This window comes from Echinops telfairi, unplaced genomic scaffold (genome assembly GCF_000313985.2).
Source record: "Echinops telfairi isolate 266 unplaced genomic scaffold, ASM31398v2 ScPeMD7_7467;HRSCAF=8505_0, whole genome shotgun sequence".
NCBI lineage: Eukaryota > Metazoa > Chordata > Mammalia > Afrosoricida > Tenrecidae > Echinops > Echinops telfairi.
The window spans coordinates 7,773,055-7,788,534 of NW_022111367.1; the positions used below are offsets into that span (position 1 = coordinate 7,773,055).

Here is a 15,480-nt window from a genome sequence, read left to right on the forward strand (position 1 = left end):
CTGGATGAAGGCTTATTAACACAACCTTGCTTCATGCAGATGACACAACCTTGCTTGCTGACAGTGAGGAGGACTTGAAGCACTTGCTGATGAAGACCAAAGTCTTCAGGGTTCAGTACTGAGTGTAACTCAATGTAAATAAAACAAAAAGCCTAACAACTGGGTCAGTAGACAAACCGAGAAAAGATTGGAGTTGTCAAGAGTGTAATTTTGTTTGGATTCACAATCAATGCTTATGGAAGCATCAGTCAAAATATCAAATACCATTGCATTGGGCAAATAAGCTGCACAAAACTTCTTTAAAGTGTTGAAGAGCAAGGATGTCACTTTGAGGATTAAGATGTGCCTGACCCAAGCCATGATATATATATAGATAGATAGATAGATAGATAGATAGATAGATAGATAGATAGATAGATAGATATAGAGATATATGGATATATAGATATATCACATTTAAATATATAAATATATCTGTAGATAATCATTGTATTGGGGGCTCTTACAGCTCCTATCACAATCCATTGTGTCAAGCACATTTGCACATATGTGGCCATCATCATTCTCAAAACATTTGCTTTCTACTTGAGTCCTTGGCATCAGCTCATCTTTTCCCCTCCCCCATAAACCCCCAACAATTCACAAACTACCATTCTCTTTTATGTCTTATGCCAACTGATGACCACTGTTTCCCCTCACCCACCTCTCTGTTGTCCGTCCCCCTGGGAGGGGGTTATATGTAGATCATTGTGATTGGTTCCCTCTTTCTACCCCACCTTCCCCTTACTCTCCTGTATTGGTTCTGAAAGGTTTATCTGTCCTGGATTCCCTGTGTTTCAACTCTTATCTGTACCAGTGTACATGCTCGGGTCTAGCCGGATTTATAAGGTAGAATTGGGGTCATGGGGAAGAATTAAAGAACCAGTGGAAAGTTGTAGTTTTCATCAGTGCTATACTATACCCTGCCTGGCCCATACCTTCCTTGCGACCCTTCTGTAAGGAGATGTCCAATTGTTACAGAAGGGCTTTGAGTCTCCACTCCTCCCTCCCCTTCATTCACAATGATATGATTTTTTGTCCTGGGTCTTTGATGCCTGATACCTTGTCCCATCGATACCTCATGATCACACAGCCTGGTGTGCTTCTTACATGTGGGCTTTGTTGCTTCTCAGCCAGATGGCTGCTTGTTTATCTTCAAGCCTTGAAGACCCCAGATGCTATACCTTTTGATAGCTGGGCACCATCAGCTTTTTCACCACATTTGCTTATGCACCCGTTTTGTCTTCAGTGATCATGTCGGGAAGGTGAGCATCACAGAATGCCAGGTTATTAAACAAAGTTAAGGGAGTACTTGAGTAGAGGCCAATACCCATCTGCTACCTTAATACTTAACATATAAATATATGTACACATAAGGGTTATATGAACCCCAAATAAAATTATTTATAAATAAATAAATATATGTACATAGATCTATTTCCCTTTCATTATACATAAATATATCTACATATGTACATGCCTGTATGTAGACCTCTATAAATTCCCTTTGCCTCTTAGTTCTTTCCTCTTATTTCCTTTTACTTTCCTCTTGTCCCACTATCATGTTAGGCTTTCATTTGGGTTTCAGTAATTCCTCTTGGCTACATTGCCCTTGATCACGCCCCACCAGGCCTCCTCTGTCCTCCTCACCACTGATTTTAGATCACTGTGTCCCTGGGTTTGTTGATACTCTCCTTCCTTTCCCCCACCGCCCCCTCTCCCGTGTGTCCCCGGAGCTGTAGGTACTGTTGTTTCTCCTCCAGATTGTTTACCCCACCTATCTTATCTAGATAAACATGCAGAGACAATAATAAGCACAAAAACAAGACAAAGCAAAACAAAATAAAAAAGAAAACAAAACAACAAAACCAACAGCAAAAAAAGCCTATAACTAGTTCGAGGTGTGTTGACCTTTAGGAGTGTTTTCTGGTTGAATCTGATGGCATGCCACACTCTGACCACACAGTCTATTTTTGGTATTCCCTGGGGAAGTCATGGCTTTGCTCCCCTTGCTGCTCTATTGCATGCCCTTAGTGTTTCACCCTTGTGTGGTGGGGTCAGATCGGGTATAATTCCCGCACTGTGTCTCCAGTGTTGTCCCCATAGCGCTATGGGTCAGTGAGGGACGTTGTGTCCCTGTCTCGTGGTGGGGTTACCCATGGTCTTCTCTGTGCTTTGGCTGCTCTGAGCAGGAAGATCATCCTCGGCACTTGGGGGGGCGGGCAGGATGTGTTCTACTCTCTCTCCTTCCCTCTTCGTTTGCTCCTGTGTGCTCTGATCAGACACCCCCTCTCTGAGCTGTAGCTTCAGTGCTGTTCTCTGAAGTGCATTCTTCTGGTGGGGGCGGGGGCGGTGTGTGTGTGTGTGTGTGTGTGTGTGTGTGTGTGTGTGTGTGTGTGTGTCTATGTAGTTGGGATTGGGGCTGGGCCCACAGACCTCTCTATTGGTTCCCTGGCACATGGCAGTGTGTTGTATTCACGTCTTGGCTCACCGGGTTGAAGCCTGGTCTCTCTCTCCCTCTCCTGTGGAGACATAAACAATACCCTCCCCTTGGGTGGGTTAGTGCCCTGTTCTCCCGCTACCCAAAGCCATGATCTTTGTAATCACCTCATACGCACGCACGTAAAAGTTGGACCACGAACAAGGAAGACCTCAGAAGAATTGATGCATTTGAATTATGGTTTCGGTGAAGACTACTGAAATCCCCGTCTAGAAAGAAGGACAGCCAGGATGCTCCCTAGAAGCTAGGATGTGAGGCTTCATCTCTTGTACTTTGGACATGTGATCAGGAGAGACCCATCCCCGGAAAAGGACATGATGGTTGGTAAAGTAGCACCTAGCACACGAGGGATCGACACAGTGGCTGCCACAAGGAGCTCAAACCTCGCCATGATTTGGAGGAGGGCACAGGACCGGGCAGCGCTCCGTCTGTTCTGCGAGTCACTATGAGGCAGCGTGAATTCTACAGCAGCAAACAACAACGTTTGTTCCTTAATCTTTCTCAGTTTGTTTCCTTGCTTTCTTTAAACTTGTTTAGTCTACCATGACTCGAATTCGACCTTGCAAGTCTGGCTAGACCAGAGGATGTACACTGGTACAGATAGGAACTGGAAACACAAGGAATCCAGGGCGGATGAGCCCTACAGGACCAGTGGAGTGAGTGGCGAAACAGGGAGGATAGAGGGAGAGTGGGTGGGAAAGAGGGAACCGATTACAAGGATCTACATGTGACCTCCTCCCTGGGGGACAGACAACCGAAAAGTGGGTGAAGGGAGACGTCGGACAGGGCAAGGTATGACAAAATAACAATTTATAAACTATCAGGGGTTCATGAGGGAGGGGGGAGTGGGGAGGGAGGGGAAAAATGAGGACCTAATGCCGGGGGTTTAAGTGGAGAGAATATGTTTTGAGAATAATGTACAAATGCGCTTTACACAATTGATGTGTGTATGGATTGCAATAACAGTTGTATGAGCCCCTAATAAAAGGTTTAAAAAAAAAACTTGTTTAGCATTAGTCTGAAAATTAGCCATTCTTGGCATTAATCTGGCTTTGACAGGCAAAATTTCCTGTTTTTCATGTTTGCTTTTGACTAACCTTCTCTTGTGATTTTATGTGTTTTTTTTATCATTTTATTAGAGGCTCATACAACTCTTATCACAATCCATACATACATCAGTTGTGTAAAGCACACCTGTATATTCATTGCCCTCATCATTCTCAAAACATTTGCTCTCCACCTAAGCCCCTGGCATCAGCTCCTTCGTGAACCCTTGAAATTTTATAAATTATTATTTTGTCATATCTGCTTTTATATGTTTTACTATTTTTTTGTTCAACTTAGACCCCTTTACTTTCTTTTTATTTGTTTTTGTTCTCTTTTTTTATTTCAAATTTTGCACAACTGTGTTTGTGGGAAAGGTTTCTGATTGGCTGCTCTGATTGTGTTGGGATTAAATGCTGAGCTGACCATGGAAAGACCAGGGCCCGTACCCACCAACTCCTTCACAGGACAAAAACAGGGCCGTCGCATCTGCAAGGACTCAGCCCTGGGAACCTCAAGGGACAGCTCCACTTGGCCTCACCAGGTCGGTATTCGGCATTGACCCAGTGGCAGCAGGCTCGTTATCATCCTATGAGAGCCACCAGAGGGCACTCTTAGCCTTAGAGTTCTATTGGTTTTTTTCTTCAGTGTTTATTCAGAATTTTGGGATGTTTAATCCCTGAAAAATCTCTGAATTTTTGGATGTTTCCTCTTCACACGGTTGAAGGAGTTGAAGGACTGGCTGCTTTGCAGACACTGAACTGAGTCGTAGGGCTGGGCTTTGCGGTGGTGAAGGTGGGTCGCTCTCTCGATCCCCTGCACAGACAGGGTCGCCCAGGGGCCTCCTGTGAGCCTCTCCACCTGAGTTTTTCCATCAATCTGAAGTAGTCCCTTTACTCAGCCGCCCTTATGACTCCTCCTGGTCCTCGTGCCCTCCCTCCCATGCCTCGCAGGGCTCAGTCCTCTGTGGCAGCATCCTGTTTCCTCTCAGCCCCTCCCAGGTGCAAATGAACGCCCGTGCCCATTTTGCTCTGTCTTAAAATAATCAGGCTCCCGCTTCCTCAGACTAGATCCTTCTCTGTCTTTTCTTGTGGGGAGGTGTCCTAGCCCCAACCTCATAGAGCTTCTCTCCCCCTGATCTCTAAACTGCCCCTCTCCCCTGACCTCTCGGGCACCTCAGCTGCCAGCTGGATTCTGCGACCTCCGCCTGGACTGGGTTCTCGTCATCAGTGAGCAGGTGAGTCCCGGGGGAATAAATGCGGGCTTCCACGTCACCATCTTGCTCTGTTCTCCGAGCATGCCCCCCCCCCATTTTATTATTATTTTTTGCTTTAAAGACTCCCCCCTTATTTTTGACAATTGGTTTACACTTTATGCTTATAAGCCCACGTTGGGATGTTTTTCTTTGACATGTGAAAGAGACAATACTTGTGTAGGATAGGTGCCATATGGCAGGGGGGCATCAAGGAAACAAGAAATTGAAGCAGAGAAACCACACCGACCTTCCCCCAGAGCTGACACCCTGATCCAGCCTTTCAGACAGATCCCCTAGAGCCAACACCCTGACTTTGGACTTCTGGTTGGCTAAGCTGTGGGAAGACCAATTTCTGTTGGTGAGAGCCACACTCGTGTTTCTATTGTAACAAGATCACGAAGACACAGGGGATGTTTTATTTTTCAGGGCTTTCCTGGATTTCCTCGCACGTTGTTCCTCCCATATCAACTCCATTACCACCTGATCCAACTCAATAGACTAGCTTATTGGTGTTTCCACTCACAGAGATTGTACCAAATGTATACGTTCGTTTAAGAATAAGTGGCTTCTATAAAATGCTCTGGTGTCAGTAAGGATTAGACTGCTAATCACAAAGTTACCAGTTCAAGCTCAGCAGCAGCTCCGTGGGAGACAGCTGAGGCGATGTGCCTTGGTACAGACAGACGGTCTTGGAACTTCAAACGGGGCTGCCACGAGTCGGAATCAACTTAGTGCACTGCGTCTGGTTTTGGTTTTTATGAAATGTTGAACCATCGCGCTCAAGAACAGAGGGTGTCTTTCTTCCTGCTCAATTCTCTTTTTACGTCTTATAGGAGTATTTAAAAATATCTCTTCGGGGAGGAGATGAGCCAGTCAGGGTGTGATGTAACAATGATGAGAAATACAACCTTCCTCTAGTTCCTAAAGGTTTCCTCCCCGCTCCCACTACCATGACTTGAATTCTATCTTGCAAAACTGGCTAGACCAGAGGAGGTACACTGGTACAGATAGGAACTGAAAATACAGGGAATCCAGGACGGATGAGCCCTATAGGACCAGTGGTGTGAGTGGCAAAACAGGGAGGGTAAAGGGAGAATGGGTAGGAAAGAGGGAACCGATTATATGGAACTGTGTGTGACCTCCTCCCTGGGGGACAGACAACCAAAAAGTGGATGAAGGGAGACGTCGGACAGGGCAAGATATGACAAAATACACATTTATAAACTATCAAGGGCTCATGCGGGAGGGGGGAGCGGGGAGGGAGGGGAAAAATGAGGACCTAATGTCGGGGGTTTAAATGGAGAGAAAATGTTTTGAGAAACGATGTACAAATGCGCTTTACACAATTGATGTGTACATGGATTGGGATAACAGTTGTATGAGCCCCTAATAAAATGTTAAAAAAAATAAAATTAAATTAAAATAAAATGAGAAAAAAAATATCTCTTATAGATTTTAGTCACACCTTGTTAAATTTTTTCTCTAAGTATTTTATTTTATTTTATTTGTTGTTACTGTAAATGTGGTTGTCATTAATACTATGTTCTCTAACTGAACAATATATATATATATTTTTTTAAATTTTAATTGTAGTAAAATACATGTAACAAAAAGCTTGCCATTTTAACCATTTTTAGGCGTACAATTCAAAGGTATTTATTACATTCACTGTGTTGTGCTACCACCACCCAGATCCATTTCCAAGCATTTCTAATCACTGGAAACAGAAACGCAATCTCTCTTCAGCAATAATTCCCTTTCCCCAGCCCTTAGTTACAATGAATAAATGTTTGTCTCTATGCAATTGCCTATTCCAGATATTTCATATAAATGGGATCACACAATATTTGTCCTTTTGTGTCTGGCTTATTACTTCACAATTTTTTTAAAGGTTAAATCAACAGCAAACTAAGGCAGTTACAATTCAGAGAAGTGAAGTCAAGAAATCTCAGTTTTATAACTGAAAAGCAGGGAAAACATTTATAAAGCAATTTAGCACCAAGCATTATCATCCCAGGCGGTCAGCTACTCTGTCAAGTTGGTCTGCTTTAAAAACAGAAGAACAGCATTTCTAAATCTTCAAGATCAAAAAGTACTACCACTAACAACCCTTCGTTTCAGGGGTCATGAAAAAATAGACAATTTAAATCTCAAAGGGGCATTCAGAGAAAAGGCAAATTGGTCAGAATGACTAACAGAGGAAGTTTATATTTTCTTTCATCTTAGTGCCAAATACATCAGATTACAAAAAGGTGTAAGAAGAGAGCTAAAGAGATTTAAAACCAATAATATTGAAGGTTGTGGTCGTTACACAGTCTGTTGTCAATTTGAGACTTAAGGGTGAAGGGGCAGAATTTAGCCTGTCAAATCAAGGTACAGCTTGATGACCTCATTTGGAGTCACTAAAGAGGAAAATAGCTTGCTGGACACACATACACACCCTGGGAGACATTCCTATTGACAAACCACATGGAGTTACATGCTGATGGAGCCAGAACCCTGGAGCTGAAGGAGCCATGTGGAGACCCCTGCCAGTGATGAGATGCTTCCACCACCACTGGATCCACAAGACTTTCCACCCACTGGCCTGTGATCTTCCTGCACTGGGCATCATTGCATGTGTTGTGTGAGTCTGAAGAGGAATTTACAGACGGGTACAGGCATATGGGCTAATATCAGACTTATGGACTTGATCTGGAGTGGGCTGCGATGTTTTCTTAATGTACAACTACTATTTATATAAAACTCTTTCCTACACACATATGAGTGTCTATGAATTTGTTTCTCTAGTCTACCTGGACTAACACAAACGTTTACCAAAAATAAGGGCAGTAACAATAAAATCAATTGTCCCTCTGAAGAAAATTCAAACCACTTTAAAAATCTACATATAGCAAGAATTAGTGTCCTAGTCATATATTTATTCAACAAACATTTATTGAGGAGGCTACTAAGAGTCAGGGTCCACTCTAGAAGCTGGGATTGTGAGATATCAAGTTTTTTTGTTGTTTTTTTTTTTAACATTTTATTAGGGGTTCATACAATTGTCATCCCAATCCATACACACATCAATTGTGTAAAGCGCATTTATACATCGTTTCTCAAAACATTTTCTCTCCACTCAAACCCCCGACATTAGGTCCTCATTTGAGATATCAAGTTTACAATTCCAGCCTGCACATTGCTCACAGCCTTGGAGGAAGACAGACAAGAGGTGGTAGGAAAGTCAGGTGCGATAAGTAATGCCATGGGGCTCAACTCAAACCATTAGAGGAGGCAAGCAAAGGACCCCTTCTCCAGACTGGGAAAAAGAAGATTTCTCTGGGGAGGAGATATCTAAGCTAAATATCCAAGGATAGGTTGGAGTTAGCTGGGGAAAGACAGAGAACAGGAATTCCAGGCACATGATGTTACATTAGTATGATAATTGGAAATATCCAATAGTAGAGCATACAAGAGGCAAAGTTATGGAAACTTCTGAGATACAAGTATAAATACTCGGAGGGAATGCGTCAGTGGGCCTGGGGACTCAGGAGTGTGCTCTTGGGGCACATCAAGGTCCATTGGCACAAAATAATTTACAAAGAAAATGCTCCATGGCCTGCTTTCATGGGTTGCAATTTATGTCTTGAAAGCTGTGAGCAGCCATCTAAATGCAACCCTTGGACTCTCCTCATTGAGATCCAAGAAGAGTGAAGAAAATCCAAGAGGCCTGAAAACACTTTGTCCTGAGGACTAATGCGCCACACAAACCCCAGCCTCCACGGCACGGAGACCAGAAGAACAGGATGGTGCCTGGGTGCCACAAGCAGCCACTCTGAAAAGGGCTGCGTTCAAATAGATAGAATGGGAGGGTATAAAACAAAGCCCAAAAGCATTTTTAAAAGAAGACCAAGCTAACTGGCCAGATAGAGACTGCTAAAACCTCTGAAACTAGGGTCCATGGTCACCCTTCCGGTCTGAAAATGAACTCACCCCGTGGCTCAGTGTTCAGCTAACCAATAACCAGATCTAGAAGGTGAACAATGAAACTAGGGAGGTACAAGCGCCTAAGGCTAATCAGCCATTTAGAATAATCAGCCATCTCTGATCAAGACAGCAGCATATCTCCAAGGACGAGGTTCAGAAGGGTTAGGAGGGAAGGACTGGAGGCAGGAAGCACAGAGAGGGGGTGGGCTGGGTGATGCCACACTGAGGAGACTGCAGCGAAGAAGCTGAAACAGAATGTGTATAAGTCACGTTGTCTGCTCTGTCAACCGTCACCCGATTCACAACAAAAATTAAAACCAAACCACAACAGACAACATCTGCCCAAAGACAAAGTTCAAGAGGCAGGTTAGGAAGACAGGCATGGAAGTGGGAAACCCAGGTGGATGAGCGATGGTACAATGTAGGATTGCAATCAATGATCTGAAGCAAAATTGTATGACTTGTTCAACAGAAAACTGATTTGCTCTGTGAACCTTCACCCAATTCACAAGAAAAGGGTCTTTTGTTGTTTTGCTGCTTTAAAAAAATGACCCTGAAGTTCCTAGCTCAAGAAAAAAGGCAAAACTCATCAGACGTTCCAAATTCCGGAGCAACAAAATATATAAGCAAAAAGGTGACTGATGTCCAATAAATGAGACTATTTGGATCTCTTGGTACCCTACCTTCAGAATGCAGGCAAGAGACCCAGAAATCAGGGCCAAGAGAGAATGAGGCAGTGTGGCTGCAGCTTAGGGTAGAAGGAGTGTGCTGCTGAAAAGCCGGCAGGCTTTTCAAAAAAGGGTCTTGTGTAGATTCTGAAAACCACGGGGAGCACCGAGGGATTTGAAGAAGGCGAATCACAGCATGAGCTCTGCAGCTGGGGAAACGCAGCCTGGCTTCCTGGAGAGAGGCAGACTGTGGACTGGACGAGGAAGGAGAAGATGAGGTAGTCATCCAGGAGCTAACCGCACACAGGTCTAGAAGCAGTGGGGCGGGAGAAGGACGGGAAGAGATGTGAACTCTACTAAGGAAAGAGCACTCAGGCCTTGGTCATTGGTTTTGTATGAAAGCTGGAGTGGATGAGGGGCAGGTCAAGTCGTCCAGAGGGCTTGTTGTTGTTTCCCAACAGTTTTATGGGCATGTAGCTTACATATCATACAGTTCAATCGTTCAATCATATCAAGGAGATTTGGTACAATCATTACCAATTTTAGAGCGTCCCATTCCCCGTCCTCCCCCCCAACACACACACGCACGCACGCACGCACGCACGCACGCGCACGCGGTTACATTACCTTTAAGTGGGTTATGCAATCACAATGCATTCTGATGCGCCCGCCCCCGTCCCGCCCAGAGGCGTTTTGACGTGGATGCTGGGGCATTAAGGAACGAGAAGGACGGCTAAGTTCCATTTGTCACTGTCTGTATTTACTAAAATTGGAAGAATCAAAAAGTTCATTAGACCAGTAGTTCTGAAACTTTTATGTGCAAAAGAGTCATCTAATCTAATGATCTGGGGTGGAGCCAGGGAGTCTAGCAGGCTCTCAGGTGATGCTGATGTGGCTGGTCCCTGAGCACCCTTGGAGGATTCAGGCATTAAATGATGAGGCTGATTGGCTAACTGATTTCTTGATTTCAATAGAAAGAACCAAATGATGCTATTTACCTTAAATTTACTAACACAAATGAGAAGAAGCAGGATTGTTTTTAGAGAAATGCCTGGGTGAGTGCTTGGATGGTTTGTGAGATCAGAAGACTCCAGGGAGGGATGGATGGCATAGGGGTGAGGTTGCCCCGCTTGGGGAAGAGGGGCAAGATGGCACATGGTAAGGGCTGGGCCATGTGCCCCATCCCAGGGTCCTCTCAAATCGAGGAGTACACATGGGTCACCAATGGCCTTCCTGGGCAGTTGGGGGAAGTGGGTGTGTCTGTGAGTGTGGTTGTGTGTGCGCATGTGTGAGCCTGTGAGTATATGAGTGTGAACGTGCATGAGAGTGTGAGAAGGTGAGTCTATGAGTGCAATGAGAGTGGGTGAATGGACGTGTGAGTTGGGTGAGAATGTAGTATGAGACAGTGACTGTGTGATTGTTCGTGTATTCTAGGAAAGCTGAGTTCTGCATCTAGGTAGTGCTTAGTCAAAGGCAGAGCTAGCAATGAAGAGAAACGAGACAAAAATGTCCGCTAACATCTGGCTTCACGAAGAACGTCTCAGCCAAGCCAGGCCTGCCCGGTGATGAAATGTTGTCCCCACATGACACTTACAACTGCTGACCACGTTCTCCAAAAAGAACGAGTCACCACGTGGGCTTCAAACCAAATCCACATCCAAAGACAGGATGGATTTTGGATTATGTCCTACAACACATTTCAGGAAAGACTAAGCACAAACTAAAATGAAGTCCTGTGCAAATGTAAGAAAGAAAGGCATTTCCATCTTAGTATCTGACAAAACCGCTTGTGAACAAAAGCCGGAGGACGATGAGAATAATACAAGGCCAAAGTCATCACAGGCCATAAGGTTCATAGGAAGACCTGCATGTGCAGATATATCGAAGCGAAATGCAATAACTATCCACAGAGATGTAATGAAACTCCACTTGGATTTCTTGGTACATGGCTATCAGAATATAGCAGATAAAAATATTTAACTGTTTTAAAGCACAGAGATCAAAAGCACCATTAAAAGGTAGAATTACCAGACAGTTTCAGCAATTTGATGAAAAATGACAGAACCTCAACCGGTTACACACTCAGCCACTAATCAGAAAGTTGGGTGTTCAAACCCATGTGGGGCTCTGCTGGGGAAAGACTTGGTGCTATATTCCCATAAACATTAGGGAGTTAGGTGGTGTCCAGTTGGCTCCAATCACTTCGACCCTGTCTATGTATGACAATAAAACATTGCTCCGTCCTGCAGCATCCTCACAGTCACTGGTTGAGCCCATTGCTGCAGCCACTGTGTCAATCTATTTCATTGAAGGTCTTTCAGGGACACCCTAAGATTTCAACCTAGGCGGCAACCTCCTTGGAGGCAGCCCTGCTCGGCCACTGTGAGTTGGAATCAACTCAAGCGCTCCTCTTAGCAACAACTCTTGAAGAATACAGGTGAATCTCTCTCACATTCCCAATAATCACATCATAGGTGTGGTAGTGAGATATTATGTCGACTAGACACTCCTGGCTAGGGGTGGAGTTCAACCTGTCAATCAATTGGTTAGCCTGATGACCGCTATTTTGGGGTGTGACCTTTTATATAAGTGCAAGATGGAATCGAGGCCATTCCTCTCTGCCCCTTTGCTTCCCTCCTCACTGGGACTCTGTCTGCTGCCAGGTGCGGCCCCACACAGGGCGCCTACTGTTTCCTGCCTCAGTTTTCTGTGTCATCGGCTCGCAGCTCTGTGAATCTGAAGAGGGCCCCTGGCTAGTGTTGGACCTAAGGACTTGAGTTGGACTGGACTGAGATGCCTTCTTTTTAAAAAATTTTATTTTAATAAATTATTTTATTGGGGGCTCTTATAGCTCTGATAACAATCCATACATCAATTGTATCAAGCACATTTGTACTTGCCATCATCATTTCCAAAACATTTTCTGTCTACTTGGTATCAGCTCCTCTTTTTTCCCCTCCCTCCTATCCCCTCGTGAACCCTTAATAATTGATAAATTATTTTCATATTTTATACCATCTGCTGTCTCCCTTCACCCATGTTTCTGTTGTTCACCTTCCCCTGGGGTGGGGGATGTACATCAATCATTGTGATTGGTTCCTGCTTTGCCCCCCCTTCTCTCCCTACTTTCCCCCTACCCACATGGTATCACTATTCTCATTATTGATCCTGAGGGGTTTATCTGTCTCGATTCTGTGTGTCAAGAGCTCTTATCTGTACCAGTGTACATACTTTGGTCTAGCCAGGTTTGTAAGGTAAAACTGGGGTCATGATCAGGGATGGCATTAAAGAACTAGAGGAATGTTGTGTGTTATGTCGGTGCTATACTGCACCCTGACTGGCTAGTCATTTCCTTGTGACCCTTGTGTGAGATGTCCAATTGTCTACAGATGGGTTTTGGGTCTCTATTCCTACCCACCTTGTTCACATCAAAATGGTTGTTTGTTTTGGGTCTTCTGATGCCTGCTACCTGATCCTGTCGACACCTCGTGATCACACAGGCAGGCATGCTTCTTCCATGTGGGCTTTGCTTTCTTGCTGGATGGCCACTTGTTTATCTTCCATCCTTTAAGATCCCAGATGCTGTATCTTCTAATAGACAGGCACCATCAGCTTTCTTCACCACATTTGCTTATGCATCCATTTGTCTTCAATGATCTTGTCAAGAAGGTGAGCCTCACAGAATGGCAGGTTATTAGAATAAAGTGGTTGTTGCATTGAAGGAGGACTTGAGTAGAGACCCAATGTCCATCTGGCACCTTTATACTTAACCTATAACTATATCCCTATCATTATATATTAATATATTTACATATGTGCACGCCTCTGTTTATACCTCTATAAATGTCTTTTGCCTCCTAGTTCTTTCCTCTATTTCCTTTTACTTTCCTCCTCTTCCACTATCATGTTTGACTTTCATTTGACGCTCAGAACTTCCTCTAGGCTACATTGCACTTGATCGAACCCCTCCAGGCATTCTATGCCTTCCTTGCCATGGATTTAGATCTCTTGTTGTTCTCTTTCCCCTGGGTTTGTTGGCTCCCCCCGCCCTTCCCCCACCCTCCTCCTCTCCTTTGCAGGAGATGTAAAGTTGATCCTTGGTATAAAGTTCTTTCTTGTACATAGATGAGTGCCCAGTGGTCTGTTTCTCCAGATGATCTAGCTTAACACAAAGGCTAAGAAGTTTCAAGTAAAATATAAGACAGAGTAAATATTGAAGCACATATCCCGATAAAATTAGAAATATAATATCAAATACTTACCTGGTGCTTGTTATGTGACAGGCACTGTTTTATATTTTGGGGTATTTTTTAACAAATCATTTTATTAAGGGCTCATACAACTCTTATCACAATCCATGCCTACATCAATTGTGTAAAGCACATTTGCACATTCATTGCTTGGGGTATTTTTAAAAACAGATATTAACTCATATGATTTTCAACATAACCTTATGAAGTAAATATGATTAGTATTCCCATTTTAAAGATAAGAAAACTGAGGCAGAGAGCAGTTAGGCAATTGGACAAAGGCTCCACTAGGAAGTGACAGTCATTCCATTGTGCACATGGGTGGTTGCCCAGTTCACAATTCATAATTCTGTCAGTCCCAGAAACGTGCAAGGAGTGGACACCAGTGACCACGTCTATGCCATAAGACTTTGTCTCCTGTGGGGGTAAGTCACTGGACCCAGAATTAGACACATAATCCAAGGTGGGACAATTGAATATTCTCTCTGAGGAATTTAAACTGGGTGTCGAGAGACTGGGCAACTTGATATGATTTCCCAGCTGAGTCCAATTCCTGCAAGGGGGACTGAGAGACCTCCAACTGCCACCCGAGAGCTGGCCGCTCAGTGCTTCCCTTTGTGAGCTGTCTCAGGAGCCTTCTGAGACTGCCCATTTTAGAGTGAGTGAGTCTGTAATCCCAAAACCTACAAGTAATGCCCGCACAGAATTTTAAATTCCTCCACATTAGCAGTAACTCACAGAGAAAATCCATACCCTATCCTAAAAACATACACTCCACCCGACGCTTCATGAGTGCAAAGTTTTATCTGTTTATCTATCTGATATATACACACACATATATATATATATGAATAAAAATTCAAAAGAAAAATGTAAACTATGAGGGTGAGTCAAAAAATTTTGTGATACTATCACAGAAACCTTTACTAAACAACATCACCAAAACGTGGAGCTATTATTTTTCACCACATCCTTCATCCAGGTCTATACACTTTTGAAGGTGGTGTTTCCATCTCTGTCACCCCCCCGGAGAATGTTGCTCTGTTCAACTCACACACCATGTCAAGCTCTTTGAGTTTTGGGAACAAGAAGAAGTCTGAAGACGCAAGATCAGAGTTACAGGGTGGGTGGGATAAGATTTCCCAAGAAGAGTCTCATAGGATGTCCTTGCAACCTTCGAAGAATCAGCAGGTGCATTATCATAATGGGGGGGGGGGATCCCTCTGTGCAACTTTCGTGATCTTTTTCTCACCAAGGAAGCTTTATGTGTTTTTCAAACTTCATCCATATGATTTCCCTATGTCCTTGGAGAAAAGTTACCAATGTAAGTCCTTAAAAATGAAGGCAGCACATGTACTAAAATTGGAATGATACAGAGAAGATTAGCATGCCCCTGCACAAGGATGACATGCAAATTTGTGAAGGGTTCCATATTAAAAAAGGAAAGAAGAATTAAAAACAAAACCAGTCACTGTAAACTTCTGATGTCCTGACCCCTCTGCTTTGAATTGGCCCAGAAAATCCCCTTGGAAGCAACTGTTTTTATTGGGCCATTGTTTAAAAAGCAAGTCAATTACTGAGCTAACTTGTCTGTAGTCATCCACTGAGAGCAGAGACACATTTAAACATGTTCCATTTGAAATAAACCTCTGCTTGAATGGGCAGGAACCTGAGGAGCAATATATATATATATTACTTATCATCATAGATTTCATCTAAGGAATTTGGTTTAAGAAAATTAAAAAGAACAAGAGT

General features: G+C 43.7%; 1 non-coding gene across 1 annotated transcript; it reads left to right on the top strand.

Annotated features, from left to right (window-relative positions):
* The first annotated feature begins 15,053 nt into the window (after positions 1–15,053).
* LOC115873210 lies at positions 15,054–15,163 on the top strand. Its single transcript, XR_004048283.1, has one exon. It is a non-coding gene; the product is annotated as a U6 spliceosomal RNA (small nuclear RNA).
* The last annotated feature ends 317 nt before the right edge of the window (positions 15,164–15,480 follow it).